This window comes from Erithacus rubecula, assembly GCF_903797595.1.
Source record: "Erithacus rubecula genome assembly, chromosome: 22".
Classification (NCBI taxonomy): Eukaryota; Metazoa; Chordata; class Aves; order Passeriformes; family Muscicapidae; genus Erithacus; species Erithacus rubecula.
In genome coordinates, this window is record NC_136674.1 from 5,295,286 (window position 1) to 5,308,921 (window position 13,636).

Sequence of the window (13,636 nt, forward strand, 5' to 3'; positions counted from 1 at the left end):
AATGGGTTTTGTGGTTATCCCATTGCCCCTGGGCACAGGGAATGGGGTTCTGTGTTTGTCCCGCTGTCCCTAGGCACAGGGAATGAGGTTTGTGGGTGTTCCCCCTGGGCACAGAGCAGGGTTTTCTGGGTGTCCTGTTGTCCCTGGGCACAAGGAATTGGGTTTTGTGGTTGTCCCATTGTTCCTGGGCACAGGGAATGGGGTTTTGTGGTTGTCCCTGGGCACAGGGAGTGGGGTTTTGTGGTTCTCCCAATGTCCTTGGGCACAAGGAATGGGGTTTTGTGGTTGTCCCATTGTTCCTGGGCACAGGGAATGGGGTTTTGTGGTTGTCCCGCTGTCCCTGGCCGTTCCAGCCTCTCTCGCTGTCCCGAGCTGAACTCTCCCCCTTCCTCCCCATCTCCCTGACTCATTTCCCGTGTCCTTTGGCCCTCGGCATCTCGGCTGCCCCCGCACGGGGACGGCCCCGGCTCCAACGCTGATTTCACAGTGAGCTCCTCTGCCTGAGATTGCGATCAGGGCTGGGCTGCTCGAGCCAGCCCGGCCTTTGAAAACCCCGAGTTTAGAACTCACATAAACCCAAATCCTGATCTGCGTCCCCATTCCTGATCTGCACCCCGGTTCCTGCACTTTCCACTTTCCTCATGATTTCCCAACAACCTGAAAGGCACAAAACAAGATAAAGAAGGATAAATCCCAAAACCAGCAAGAAGATGCTCATCAAGTCCTCTGCACCCAGGGGCTGGGATCAAAATTAATCAAAAAAATCCATACTGGGGACTCTCTGGATTTTCTGACAGTGCCCATGGAATGGGATGCAGGGATGTGGTGATGGGTAATGGGGATCAGCATCACCAGGATTTGGGGAATTCTGTTTCCCCCCACCTGAACCCCCCTCCCCGAGCCGGCCCTGGGTTCTCTCGGTGTTTTCCCAGCTATCAGCAGCTCTGATCTTGCCTTTGTGGCCTCGGTGACCTTTTTCACACGTATTTTCTGCCACCGCCTGACCGGGGAGGAAAAGACAGCCCAGGGGAGATGAATTCATTTCCTCCAGATCCACCTCAGGGTGTTTTCTTCCAGAATCCTTCCCCTGTGTCACTCGGAGCAGGTGGAGCCCTGGTGTGGACTCTCCTTCCCCCGTTTAGGAATTTAGGAAATTCCCCTAAATCCTCTCAGAAATATTTCCTGTGGGAAGGAGCTTCCTGATGTCCCGAGGAGTTCACTGCAGAGAAAATTCCAGGTGGGAAGTGTTGGAATGGGACAGCTCAAAGGGGGTGAGGGGAGATGAGGGGGTGAAGATGGGATGAAGATGGGGATAATGAAGGGGTGAAGGAGGAGGTGAAGATGGGGGTGAAGATGTAGATAATGAAGAGGATGAGGATGGAATGAAGATGAGGATGAAGGGGATAAAAATGATGTTGAAGGGGATGAAGGTGGGGATGATGATGGGGAAGAAGATGAGGATGATGGGGGTGATGAAGGGGATGATGATGGGGATGATGAAGGGGATGATGAAGGGGATGATGATGGGGAGGAAGATGAGGATGAACACCAGCTGTGCCGGGCTGGGATGAGACTGGATCCATCATTTTTTGGTACCTCGGAGCTCATGGCAGTGGCCAAACCCTGAGCTGGGAGCGGTGCCCCAGGGTGGCTCGAGCAGGATTTGGGGCAGCAGCAGCGCAGGAATTCCTGCATCCCGGCAATCCTCGGATGCTGTATTCCCTGCCTTTGGCACAAGGTGTCAGTGCTGCCCCACGAACGGCTCTGGCTGCTGCTGCTGCTCCTCCGCACGGGCCACGCTGCTCCTGGGGGGCCCCAAAGCGGGGTGCAGCCCCCGGGGTCCCCACTGATCACTGGTGGGGTCACTGGTGGGGTCACTGATGGAGACACACCCAAAGCAGTGAGTGGTGCTCAATCTCCCCTTTGGAGGCTCCCAGACACCCCCAGAACCACCCAGCAGAAAAAAGGATACAGAGGGAAAAGAAGCTGAGGATGAAAGGACCCAAACCCTCTCCAGCAACTCGTGGCAAAGGGGAGAAAAAAACCCCTAACCCTCAAAAGAGTGTTGACAAGTCTGGAGGCTTCTGGGACCTTGGGTGACCAGGAAAATAACACATCAAAGACCCCACGGCCGCCTGAAGAAAGATAAAAACTCTAAGCCAAATGTTCTATGAATATTTAACTACCATCAATATTTAATTAGCAGATAGAGATTAAGAGCAGAGGGATCCATTCTCTGTGTTTGCTCCAGCCCTGCTCTTGGGGTGCTGGGGGGCTCTTGGTGCTGGTGGGGGGCCTGGAGGCACAATTGGAGCCAAAATCGAGGTGCAGGGACCCCAAAGGAAGGGAAGGAGCCCCCAAAAAGGGAAGGTTTTGTTTTCCAAGCCCCACTCTGGGATTGGGCAGAGAACTCTTGCATGATCTGGGTGTTGCAAATCCAAACCAGCCATCCCAGGAAAGGACGAAAAGTCCTTTTGGAGATTCAGGATGCTCCAGAAAAAGCAACTGTGCCCATCATCACCACCATGTTTCAATGAATTGGCCACTGAGGGCAGCAAACTGAGCTGGAGAGTGCAGAGGGTGGCTCAGGATCCAAGCTGCAGCTCTTCCAGGGGCAGGGAAAGCTCTGTGGGATGGAAGTGCTCAGTTTGGGATGCTCTGTGAGGCTGACCTCGGTGGGGGTGAGCTGGAGGTGACTTCTGCAGCTCTGGATCCATCCAGGTCCATGGAGCCATCCAAGTTCTGGATGCATCCAGCTCCATCCTGGGCTCCCCCTGCTCTGGGTCCATCCATGTTCATGGATCCATCCAGGCCCATGGATTCATCCTGCTCTGGATCTGTCTAGGTCCATCATGGATCCATCCAAGTCCATCCTGCATCCATCCATGTTCTGGATCTATCCAGGTTCATGGATCCATCCTTACTCTGGATCCATCCAAGTCCATCCTGGGTCCATACATCTTCTGGATCCATCCAGGTCCATTTTTGTCCCTTTTTGGGCTACAAATTCCCCCCCTGCCCTGGTACCTGGGACCCCCAACACCTCTGAGCCACAGCCAGTGGGACAGGGAGGTGCCAGCCTGTCCCCAGGTGTCCCCCAGTGGGACAGGGAGGTGCCAGCCTGTCCCCAGGTGTCCCCCAGTGGGACAGGGAGGTGCCAGCCTGTCCCCAAGTGTTCTCCAGTGGGACAGGGAGGTGCCAGCCTGTCCCCAGGTGTCCCCCAGTGGGACAGGGAGGTGCCAGCCTGCCCCCAGGTGTTTTCCAGTGGGACAGGGAGGTGCCAGCCTGTCCCCAAGTGTCCCCCAGTGGGACAGGGAGGTGCCAGCCTGTCCCCAGGTGTCCCCCAGCTGGCCCCAGCCCGTCCCTCCCCCGGGGAATTTCTCGCTAATGCCTCGCCCGCGGTGTCGGAGCCATATGGGGCTGAGTGTCTAATCCCCCATTAATCCCTAATGACTAATCCTTTTAGGCGGCTGCGGGGTGGCGGCAGGGGCGGGACGGACACTCGTGTGCCGCTGCCAGCCCTCCTGGGCTGTGTCCCCAGTGTCCCCTGTGCTGGGGGACACCCCTACAGCCCCCGGCCCCCTGTGCCGGCAGCGCATCCCGGGCTGGAGGGTCTGGGATGCGGGGATTTCTCAGCCCGAGTTTAGAGCCCCCTTTTCCCGTATTTTTAGGATATTTCGCTCTTTGAGAGATGGAGGGGGGATGGAGAGGGCACTGGGTGGGTTTTCCCTCTTCTAAGGCCAGGACATGAGGGATGAGGGACAGGAATCTCACAACAGGTCCCTAAAACGCCCTAAAATCTCTCCCCAAACCCTTCCCAGCCAAGCCACCACCTGTAGAAGAGAAACATTTCATGAGGGTGTCTGGCCCGGATTTGGAGATGAGGATGTGGGGTTGGGATGGTGCTGGGGACCCTTTGAGCTGTCCCCTCCTTCCCCCCAGCCGCCCTGGGGACATCCCGGGGCTTTTCCCTCCTGTCCTGCTCCTCCAGCATCTCCCAAGCTGTGGCTGCAGCCCAAAAGGGCCATCCCAACCTGCCCAAAAGGGACATCCCAACCTGCCCAAAAGGGCCATCCCAACCCGCCCAAAAGGGCCATCCCAACCTGTCCAAAAGGGCCATCCCAACCTGCCGAAAAGGGCCATCCCAACCTGCCCAAAAGGGCCATCCCAACCTGCCCAAAAGGGACATCCCAACCTGTCCAAAAGGGCCATCCCAACCTGTCCAAAAGGGACATCCCAGCCTGTCCAAAAGGGCCATCCCAACCTGCCCAAAAGGGACATCCCAACCTGTCCAAAAGGGCCATCCCAACCTGTCCAAAAGGGCCATCCCAACCTGTCCAAAAGGGACATCCCAACCTGCCCAAAAGGGCCATTCCAACCTGCCCAAAAGGGACATCCCAACCTGCCCAAACCACTGCACTGGATGCTTTGCCACCAGCCCAGCCTGGGCTTTATTCCCCCCTCTTGCTTTCCATGGATGATTCTGATGGAAATTGAATTTTTTTTCCCCACCACAACACCCAGAACAACCAGCATGGGGGACCCCCACCTTTCACAGGGAATCAAACTAACCCCAAACCTCCTGGAAGCATCAAACGCAGCCCCCCGGGCATTTCTGGGGTCACTGGGGTATAAAATCGCTATAAAATCTCCCTGGTTCGGGGAGGGGGAGCCGGGCTGGGACCTGCCGAGCCCTGATGCCTCCCAGATCTGGGCCATTCCCCACCACTTGAGACTTTTAGCGCCCCGAGCAACGGCGTGTTCTGCTGATGAGTTCTTTCTGCTCCAGTAATTACAGTGAGGAATTTGTCAGAACGAGCTTTCCAAAGCCTTCTTGTCTTGTTCTGATTTTACCTGGAGTGTAAAAAGTCATTAGTACAGTGAAACAGAGGCTGGGCTCAGGCAGTGAGCCGGCCAGAGAGCGTGGCATGCTCAATATGCACAAAAAAAAAAAAAAAGAATTAAAAATAAAATAACAAATTAAACCACTGTTTTTCTCTTTTCCCCAGGTGGAGCTTTCCTTGATTGGAATTAGCAGGACGAGGAGGTGAGTGTGGAAGGTGGGCTGGGCATGGTGGGATGTGCAGGATGCTTTATCTTTTCCTCCGTCCCCACTATTGGGGACAATTTGGGTTTCACCCTTTTCCAGCAGCTTTTCCGGCTTCTCTGCAGCCTGTGCTGTCCCTGGAGAACAAATCCAGTGGAAAACTCAGCGGGTTGAAGTCCTGGATCGCCTGGGGCTGCCAGAGAGCCCAGGGTGGGGAAAACCCCTCCTGATCCCAGCACGGCCTGAAAATAGCAGCAGTCGTGGCTTCAAACCCTTCGGGCTCGGGTTTCAGGGATATTAACAGATGTCAGAGAGAGTCTGGGGAGCTCAGGCTTGAAATGAGCCAGGAGAAAAAAAAAATCATATCAATAGCACAAAAAAAAAATATGGAACTGAGGACGGGAGGAGTCGTGGAGTGGGTGTCAGCACCCTCCCTATTTTCAGCAGGGAGCTGCAGCCCTCTGGGAAGGTGTTAAAAACAGGGTTTTTATAAAACTTTCCAGCCGAAAAATCATCAGCATTTAGCAAAATATAAATGGGGTAAAGAGGATTTCTCATACCTCATCCGTTCCTGATGCTGCTTCGTCCCTGCTCTGCCTCAAAACTGGTGGGAACTTCCACCCCCACGGCTTTTGGGGGTTTTGTGTTTTGTTATTAGGTTTGAAAAAAAAAAGAGACTTTGCTGTCTTGGGCCCTAATCAAAGATTTCAGGTTGTATTTAATGGAATGGTAACTTTGAGGGCTGAAAGGAAGGGATTTGAGGGGGCTGCTTGGGTTTCAGGGTATTTCCAGCATCCCTGAAGGCAGTTTGGGAGTGGAGAAGGGATTTCAGGACAAAGCTTCTCCCTCTGCCAATGTGAAACCCAAACTGTCAGATTCCTTCTCTCCTCATTTCATGAACAACTCAAATGGGCTTGGAAGTGCTTTTGGTGTCCCCAAATTTGGTTTTAGGGCCCAGAAATCCTGGGGAATGGGAGAACTGGAGACTCCCAGGTGCCAGGCTGGTGGTTTGGGTGCTTAGCTGGGTAATTGGGGAATGATTTTAATTTTTTATTAATGTGATTAGTCCACACCCACAGTAAATCCCAATTTCTGCTTTTCCATTTCCTTTCTTGAGGGATTTTGGAGCACCAGGACCCATTTTTCCCTTTGCTGCACCCCAACTCCACACACCTGAAATTGCCCTGCTCTGCAATTTGCAGCACCCTTGGTAAATACTGATTATTCCCTCTCATAAGCAAAACGATCCCATCAGTAAATATTGATAATTCCTTCTAATTAGCAATGTGATTCCCCCATATCTGTACATCCTGGGAAGGCACAGCTCTGCTCAGGGGTAAATGGCAGGTGAATGAGATTAGGGGCTGGGAGTGAGCCCTGCCTAAGAGCCTTAACTGGCAATTCCCAGCAAAAGGCAGGGAAATAATTCAATATCCTTCATGTGATGCCGCCGTGTTGGAGTCAGGCTGGGACCTGTGGGGCAGGGAGCCTCCAGGGGGATCCTTGATTCCATCAGCATCATGATTAGGCTGCAGAATTAGGAGCATTAATTGGAGATTTGGGAGGGCAGCAGGGATGGGAAGGGGCTGTTTGCTTCCCTTTCCTCCCCAGGCTCCTCTTTCATTGCTCTAAACATCCCAAAATTCACCTGCAATCCCCACCCGAGCCTGGCTGTCACCCTGAGGTCATTTGGGATATTTGGGGTGCCAGCCAAGCTCCCTGGATCCGGGGCTGGACAGGAATTCACCCAGCTCCTGGTTTTATTTTGCTGAGAACTTGGCAGTTCAGGGTGGGCAGGAGGGAACCAGACACTGGTTCAAGGTCAAGCTCCAGCAGCTTTGGCCAAAAAGCAGAAAAATGACCCCATTTGGGTGATTCAGAGCATCCAACCCCGCAGTCCCAGAGGGGGAATTTTCTTTCCTTTGCCCAAAGCCAGGGCCAGAATCCAGCTGCAGTCACAGAGGAGCTGCCACCCCTCACTCCCTGCTTCCCACAGCTCTGGCCCAGCCCTCTCCTGGATTTTCCCACCCTTTCCCCCAGAATTTTGGCCATTTCCCCACTCCCATTCCCCTCTCCATCACCAGGATGAGGAGGGGCTGAGAATCCTCGGGGACAAATATCCCCTGTCAGGCACAGAACAGGAATTCTGTCCAGAGAAAAGGGAATTCAGGGATTCAGGATTATCCCTGCACCTGTAGGGTTTCCCAATCCCAAAGGCAGAGCCCTCAAGGACTGTTGGATTTTACAAATCCTAATCCCAGACTGCAGAAATGCATTTATATATATATTCTCCCCCAGCTCTGGGGGAGGAAGATGAGGCTGAGGAAGGATGGGATAACCCAGCAGATGCTCCCAGAGGGTCTAAAAGGGCTGAAGACATCAGGAACTCCCTCCCCACAGCCAGCCCCATTAGCAGGTCGATGTAAAGGATCAATCAGACACTCACAGAGGCACCGGAGCCTTTCACTGAGCTGTGCTCACCTGTAGCCAAACCCTGAATCATTTTTGGCCAGACACCACCACGGGCAGGGGAGTTTTGTTGAAAAACCTCTGAGAGAAATCATTGCCAGGCACCTTAAACAGCAGAATTGGCCAGAAAATCCCGATTTTTTCCCTGAGACATCCCAACCATTATCCCACTGGAGAATTCTCCCTCTCTCCTGGCCATTGCTGGACTTTCTGGGGGCTTTTTTATTTTATTTTAAACAGCTGCTGCCTATTGAGCATTGAATATGAGCATTGAAACGATGTTGCACGAGGCTCTTTTGACCCCGCTGCTATAATTATTCCAGACTCCAGCATTGGCTGTGCTTCAAATGCAATTTTCCCCGACGCCTCCCAGTCCCGATGGTGGCTCCTTCCCGTCGGATCCGGGCTCGCCTGTGATCCCAAAGGGAGATGCAGGCAAAGCTCTCTGCGCTCATTTCCCAGCAGGTTTTGCCTCCCAGGTGCACCTTGAGGGGTTTTCCTCTGCTTGTTTCAGAGATATTTTGGGTGAGACTCAAAATTCCGCCTGGAATTCCTGCCATTCCCTAGTCCAGAATAAACAAGGAGCCGAACCCATCCTTTGCTCCTAATTCTGCCTTTCCCACCGCCAAATCCCATCAGTTTTGTTCACACTGGGGATCTCCCCGCTCCATCCCCACCCCAAGGGGTTAATCCTCTTTGCCCAGAGCTGGTTGTTCGCTGCTAAACGAGCTCCTGAAAAATTCATGTTCCTAAATGGTCCTTCCAGAGGGGTCCTGCCCCTCCGGAGGGGTGGGAACAGCCCGAATCCCAGCTGGGATTGCTAATGGCAGGAAGGGAAGGGTTTTACTGGATCCTGCTCCAGATAGGACCCCGGGACCCCCTGGTCATTATGGGATGGCCGTTATGGGGTGGCCATTATGGGATGGCCATTAGCTGCCCCAGCTGGTCTGGCAGCTGCTCCATTGTTATCCCGCTGGGATTGCAGCCGGGCTGGGATGGAGCTCTGAGCTCCGGGAGCAAACCAGGCTCTGTTTTTGCTCCTGGTGGGCACGGGAGGGTCCCTGCAAGGGGTGGGCAGTGCCCCCCTGCCCGCAGCAGAGATCCGGGGGGATTTGGGGTGGGTTTGAGCCCTCCTTGTCCGCTCTGCCAGCTCTTTTTGGGGAGAATCCCTCGGGAAGTGTCAGTGTGGGAATGCCCTGGGAGGAGGCACAGAGGATGCTGAGGAGGACACTCCTGCTTCCAACCTGCACAGGGCTGGAAAATTCTTCAATTTTTATGTGTTTATATGCTTGGGATCCTGCCCTCAACAAAAACTCAGGGTCAGGAGGCAAAATGGGCTTTGGTTAAGGCAGGACCTGCTGCATTTGGGTTTTATCAGCATCTGCTGAGGTCTTGCTCACTTCAAGAGCCTGGTTTAGGTGCTGCAAATTCCCTCAATCCCTCCAAAATTAGACTAAAATGATGGGCTGTTCTTTTCTGTGCAAATACCCCCTCAAAAATGAGGATAAAATGATGGGCTGGTCCTCATCGTGCTGCAAATCCCCCCTCAACTCCTCCAAAATGAGATTAAATGATGTTCTGCTCCTCACCCCATTGCTCCCAACCCCAAATGCCCATGGCCAGCCCAGCCCTGATTTCAGAGGAGCTGCTTTGAACTCATCCAATGCTTAAATCCAAATCCAAACCTTCATAATTTATTTTTTTTTTAAACCCCAAACAAACAGCAAGCCAAGAGAAGAAACTCTCTTGTTGGCCTCTCTGGCTGCCAAGATAACCAAGCCTCCTAACGAGCTGCTGTAATTAGGTGCTTTAATTCCCTGGTGCTGGAGGAAGGGGGGGTGTTTATCAATTCCCTGGATTTCGAGGATGTTGGGATGCTCTGCTTCCATCAGGGAGTTCTGGATGCACACAAAGCACAGCCCAGCCCCTGGACACAGCAATTTAAACATTGGGGAACTCGTCTTCCGTGGGTTTTTTCCAGTCAGAAGTAGAGGTAAAAGCGGAAATAGAGAAATTTCCCCATGGGATGAAAATTTTTGGAAGGAAAAGGGAAATAATGTCAGTGCTGGTCTATGGAGATTTTCTCCTCTGAAACCTCCCCAACCCCCCAACTTTGATAATATTGACTTGTTAAATCAGCTAAAATATTAAATTCCTACGTTTCTACACCGAAATTAATATTTCAATAGAATGTAAAAGTCGAGGCAGGGACGAATCCGAGCAGTAAAACTGAAATGAAACATTTTATCTCGCAGGAAGGAGCGGCTTTGGCGCCACTGCTTTGCTTCTTCCTTCCGCTCCTTTTATGGGGCTATTAAAATATTCATTTTAATATTATAAATATTGCATTCTATACCTAATGTGTCTTTTTGCACTCTTTGGGGCACCCAAAAGTCAAACCAATTTGATGGGGCGTGCTCCGGACCTGCAGCAGCTCATGAGTGAAATATTTCAATTTTTTTTTTTTTTTTTTTTTTTTTTTTTTTTTTTTTTTTTCTTTTTTTTCTTTTCCCACCCTTTTTCCTGGGAGGATGGAGAACCTTGGGATGGCCTCTGGGGCCAGTGATAGAGCCATGGATCCACAGACAAAACATTAATCCAGCTGGACAATTAATTCCAATAAAAGCTTTTTTTCCCCTCCCCATCTCCTTAGAAATAACAACATAAAATGAATTTATGGCAATTACGGGATTTCTCTATTTCTGTCATTATCAGAACTATAGAAGGAAGGGCTGAGGATACAAATGGACTTCGGGCAGTGCTCTGAGATGTATTTTTAATCACGGTTCAGGATCAGCCACCCAGGATTAGCTGTGGGGCTGGGCTGGGATGCTCCAGCCACTACCAGGGAACTTCCCTGCCTGCATGATTGGAAAATAATGGGAAAACCAGAGGCTTGGGGTGAGGCTTTTACTCTGCTGGTGCATTCCCAGGGCTCTTTGGATTAATTCTTTCTGGTTTATAGAGGATTTATTTTCTTTGGAGGGTCCTGGGGGTGGAAAACAACACCACCAGGTGCAAAACTTTTTGGTAAAACGCCCCAAAATGGGGTTTGGGGATGTGTTTTCATGCATCCACAGGAGGGGTTTGCACACCAGGAGCTGTCACTGCTCTTCATGGATCCATCTGAACATCCCAGCAAAGCCTCGGGAGCAGCAGAGCCGGAGGGAGGCTGCGTGCCTCAGTTTCCCCAGGAAAAGGGAAAGTGGCGACAGCTCCGGAGCGGCTCCCACAGGGATTAGGGTGATTAGCGCCCTGTTATCCCCGCGATTAGTGCTGCCGGGATTAGGGCAGGTGAAACCTCGGCCGGGGATTACCGGAGAGGCCGCGCTGCCCCTGCCCGAGCTGGCACCCAGCGGGATCGGCTCGGAATTTATCCACGTGGGAAAAGTGTCCGGCCCCAACACCCTGCTCCGGGCAGCATGAACCAGGAAAACCTGATGAATGTGATTGCCTAGCGAAAGGTTTTGAGAATATGGAAACCATAGCGAGATTGAAATGAAAGCCATCTTTGAGATACCAAACCTTAGTTCCTAAATAACTACAAGACAATAGGATGGCCAGGAAAGTAATCCCCTCTTGATAGAACAATGGTCCAAAGGTCAGGGAAGATCCTGCTAGCTTGGCAGAAAGGGTCCAAAGAGTAATTTTTAGGGTTTGGAGTATAACACATTATGGTAATGTAATGATTCTTATAGGCTGCATGTAAATGCCATAGGATTTGTAACTTGTATTAGATTGGTTAGTGGGAATTAGAATATTCAACGTAGAAGAAGATTTATTGTATTGTAAACAGGAAAATCACTCTCTTATCTCTCTTACCTCTTAGAACTCTTACTACCCCCCACTCTTTCTGCCCTGCTCTGAGCTGTGGCTGGCAGCTCCCAGCTAAGCCTTTTTACCCACACCCTATGCAATAAACTGCAAACTTCAAGACCAGAATACAGAGTTTGTCCTGACCACTGTCCACCACCAGCTCCTACACCCATCCCCACGGGGTGTTCGTGGTGTTTTGGGGAGTGGAGCAATGGGGTGAGTGGGATGGAGCTGCTGTCACTCAGTGGTGATTTTGGTCTGATCCTGCCTGGACATCCCCCAGTGCTTTTTGGGATAACTCCTTGGAAAATCCATCCAGAAGTTGGTCCCCACAAGGACACTTTTGGGATCTTGTTGTGGGGTGAAATTTTGCGCTTCCCTACCCCAGCTCCTGCTGGAATAATGGGATTTATCTCCAGCATCTCCCCTGGCTCTGCTCCTCGCTCGGGAAAGAGATCCCAGCCCAGCTCCTGCCCACTCCAGCCCCCTCCGCCCGCCAGCGCCGGAGTCATAAATAAAATCCAGCTGGGGTAAAAATACTCCTTTCTGGAGCGGCTGAAAAATCTGCCGGCGGTGCTGCCAAGAAGCTGCCAGAGGCGCCGCAGGAGGGATTGCACCCAAACATCCCTCTTTAAAAGCCCTCATCCATCAGCGGGAAAAGGATCCCAAGCAGGGGAAGGGCGGGGTGCGGTCCTGCCAACATCCCCAGTTTCCCAATTCCAGGGCTCCTTCTGGGGTGGGGAAACTGAGGCTTGGTCCCACCTGGGCGGGCTGGAGAGGAGGGAATGGTGGGCTGGGCACTGGAGCAATTGGGAGATGGGTTTATAAATCATGGGATTTTTATGGAAACAAGCAGCGAGCGCCTGGGAGGTGCTCAGCCATTCCTGCAGAATTCCAGGTGGCGGGGTTTGGGACACATCCCATCCCTGTTCCTCGGAGTTGTTTCCAAAGATCTCGCAGCAGCACCCAAAGGTGCTGGGGACCCTCGGGGGGATCCACCCTCCCCCTCAGCACTGCGGGGCCGCCTCTTCCTGGGGATATCTCCAGCTCCTGTCACCGCTCAAGGTCAATCCATTAATTGCCGTGAATTATTTTGGCGTTAATGGAGATGTCTTGTTCACTTCCACTGCGAATGAGGCTGCCAGGAGGAACGTGCTGGCCGAGCTTTCCTGGGAAAGGCGGGTGGGGGAATGGATGGAAGCGGAGCAGGGCGAGGTGTGGGCAGGAAAACCCAGCCAGCTGTGGTGGGAATGGCTGGCAGGGGGGTCTCAGCCCCCCAAAATGCTCTCACATCGGGCAGCTGAGGGGAGTGTGGCATTCCCAGGAGCGCTGCTGCCCAAACCCCAACTGTCCCATGGCTCCAGCAAACCAGGATAAGGAAATCCCTCCCCAGCCGTGCTGGAAGCATCTCCAGGCCCTGTAGGAGACGATCCCGGGATGTGTCGAGGTGTGTAGGGGACCAGGGAGGGAAGGGGTGACTGATCCCCCATTCCAGAGGGGCACAGGGGGTCCCCAGTACCCTCAGCCCATGCACACAGCCTGCAGGGAGGGGGTGACAAGGCTGATCCCCCATTCCAGGGGGGCACAGGGGGTCCCCAATACCCCCAAATATCCCCAATACCCCCAGCCCATGCGCACAGCCCGCAGGGAGGGGGTGACAAGGATGAACCCCCATTCCAAGGGGTCCCCAATACCCCAAATACCCCCAGCCGTGTGCTCAGGCTGCAGGGAGGGGGTGACAAGGCTGAACCCCGCGGGTGGCACAGAGGGGACCCAGGGGACACCCCCAGGGTGGCCAGGAGTGGCCAAACCCGGCCGACCCTCGGAACCCCCCAATTCTCAGCACCCCTTCGCTTTGCCCCCGCCGCAGCCGGGGGTGTTGGGGTGCGGGGAATTCTCTGGGGGGCTCGGGAAGCGGGAGGTGGCGGCCGCGAGGAGAAGGAGGAGGAGGAAGAAGAGGAGGAGGAGGAAGAGGAGGAGGAGGAAGGCGCCTCCCCCTGCCGCCCTCCCCTCGCTGGCACCCAGCGGAGCCCGATGCGGCTCGGGCCGGGCACCGGAGCGCCCAGCCCGGCCCGGCACAGGCGGGGGGGCCGCGGCAGAGCCCCCCGAAACTGCCCGAGCCTCCGGCACCCCCCGTGCCCATCCATCTGCCTCTTGAACGCGGGGGAGGCGGGGACCCCCTCCTTGGACCGCCGCTGGCGGGGTCCCCCCGCTGCCAGCGCCGAGCCCGGGGTGTCCCCCCCCCAAACTTTGCCTTCGGATGCGGGGACTCCGCCGCCGAGCTGCTCCTGCCGCCGATTAATC

The 13,636-nt window shown here is 53.7% G+C and overlaps 1 protein-coding gene across 1 annotated transcript in view; it reads right to left on the reverse strand.

The window, feature by feature from the left end:
• Positions 1-13,636, reverse strand: part of MRPS17 (mitochondrial ribosomal protein S17) — a 198,608-nt gene that overhangs the window by 43,042 nt on the left and 141,930 nt on the right. The gene's annotated exons all lie outside the window — the stretch shown is intronic.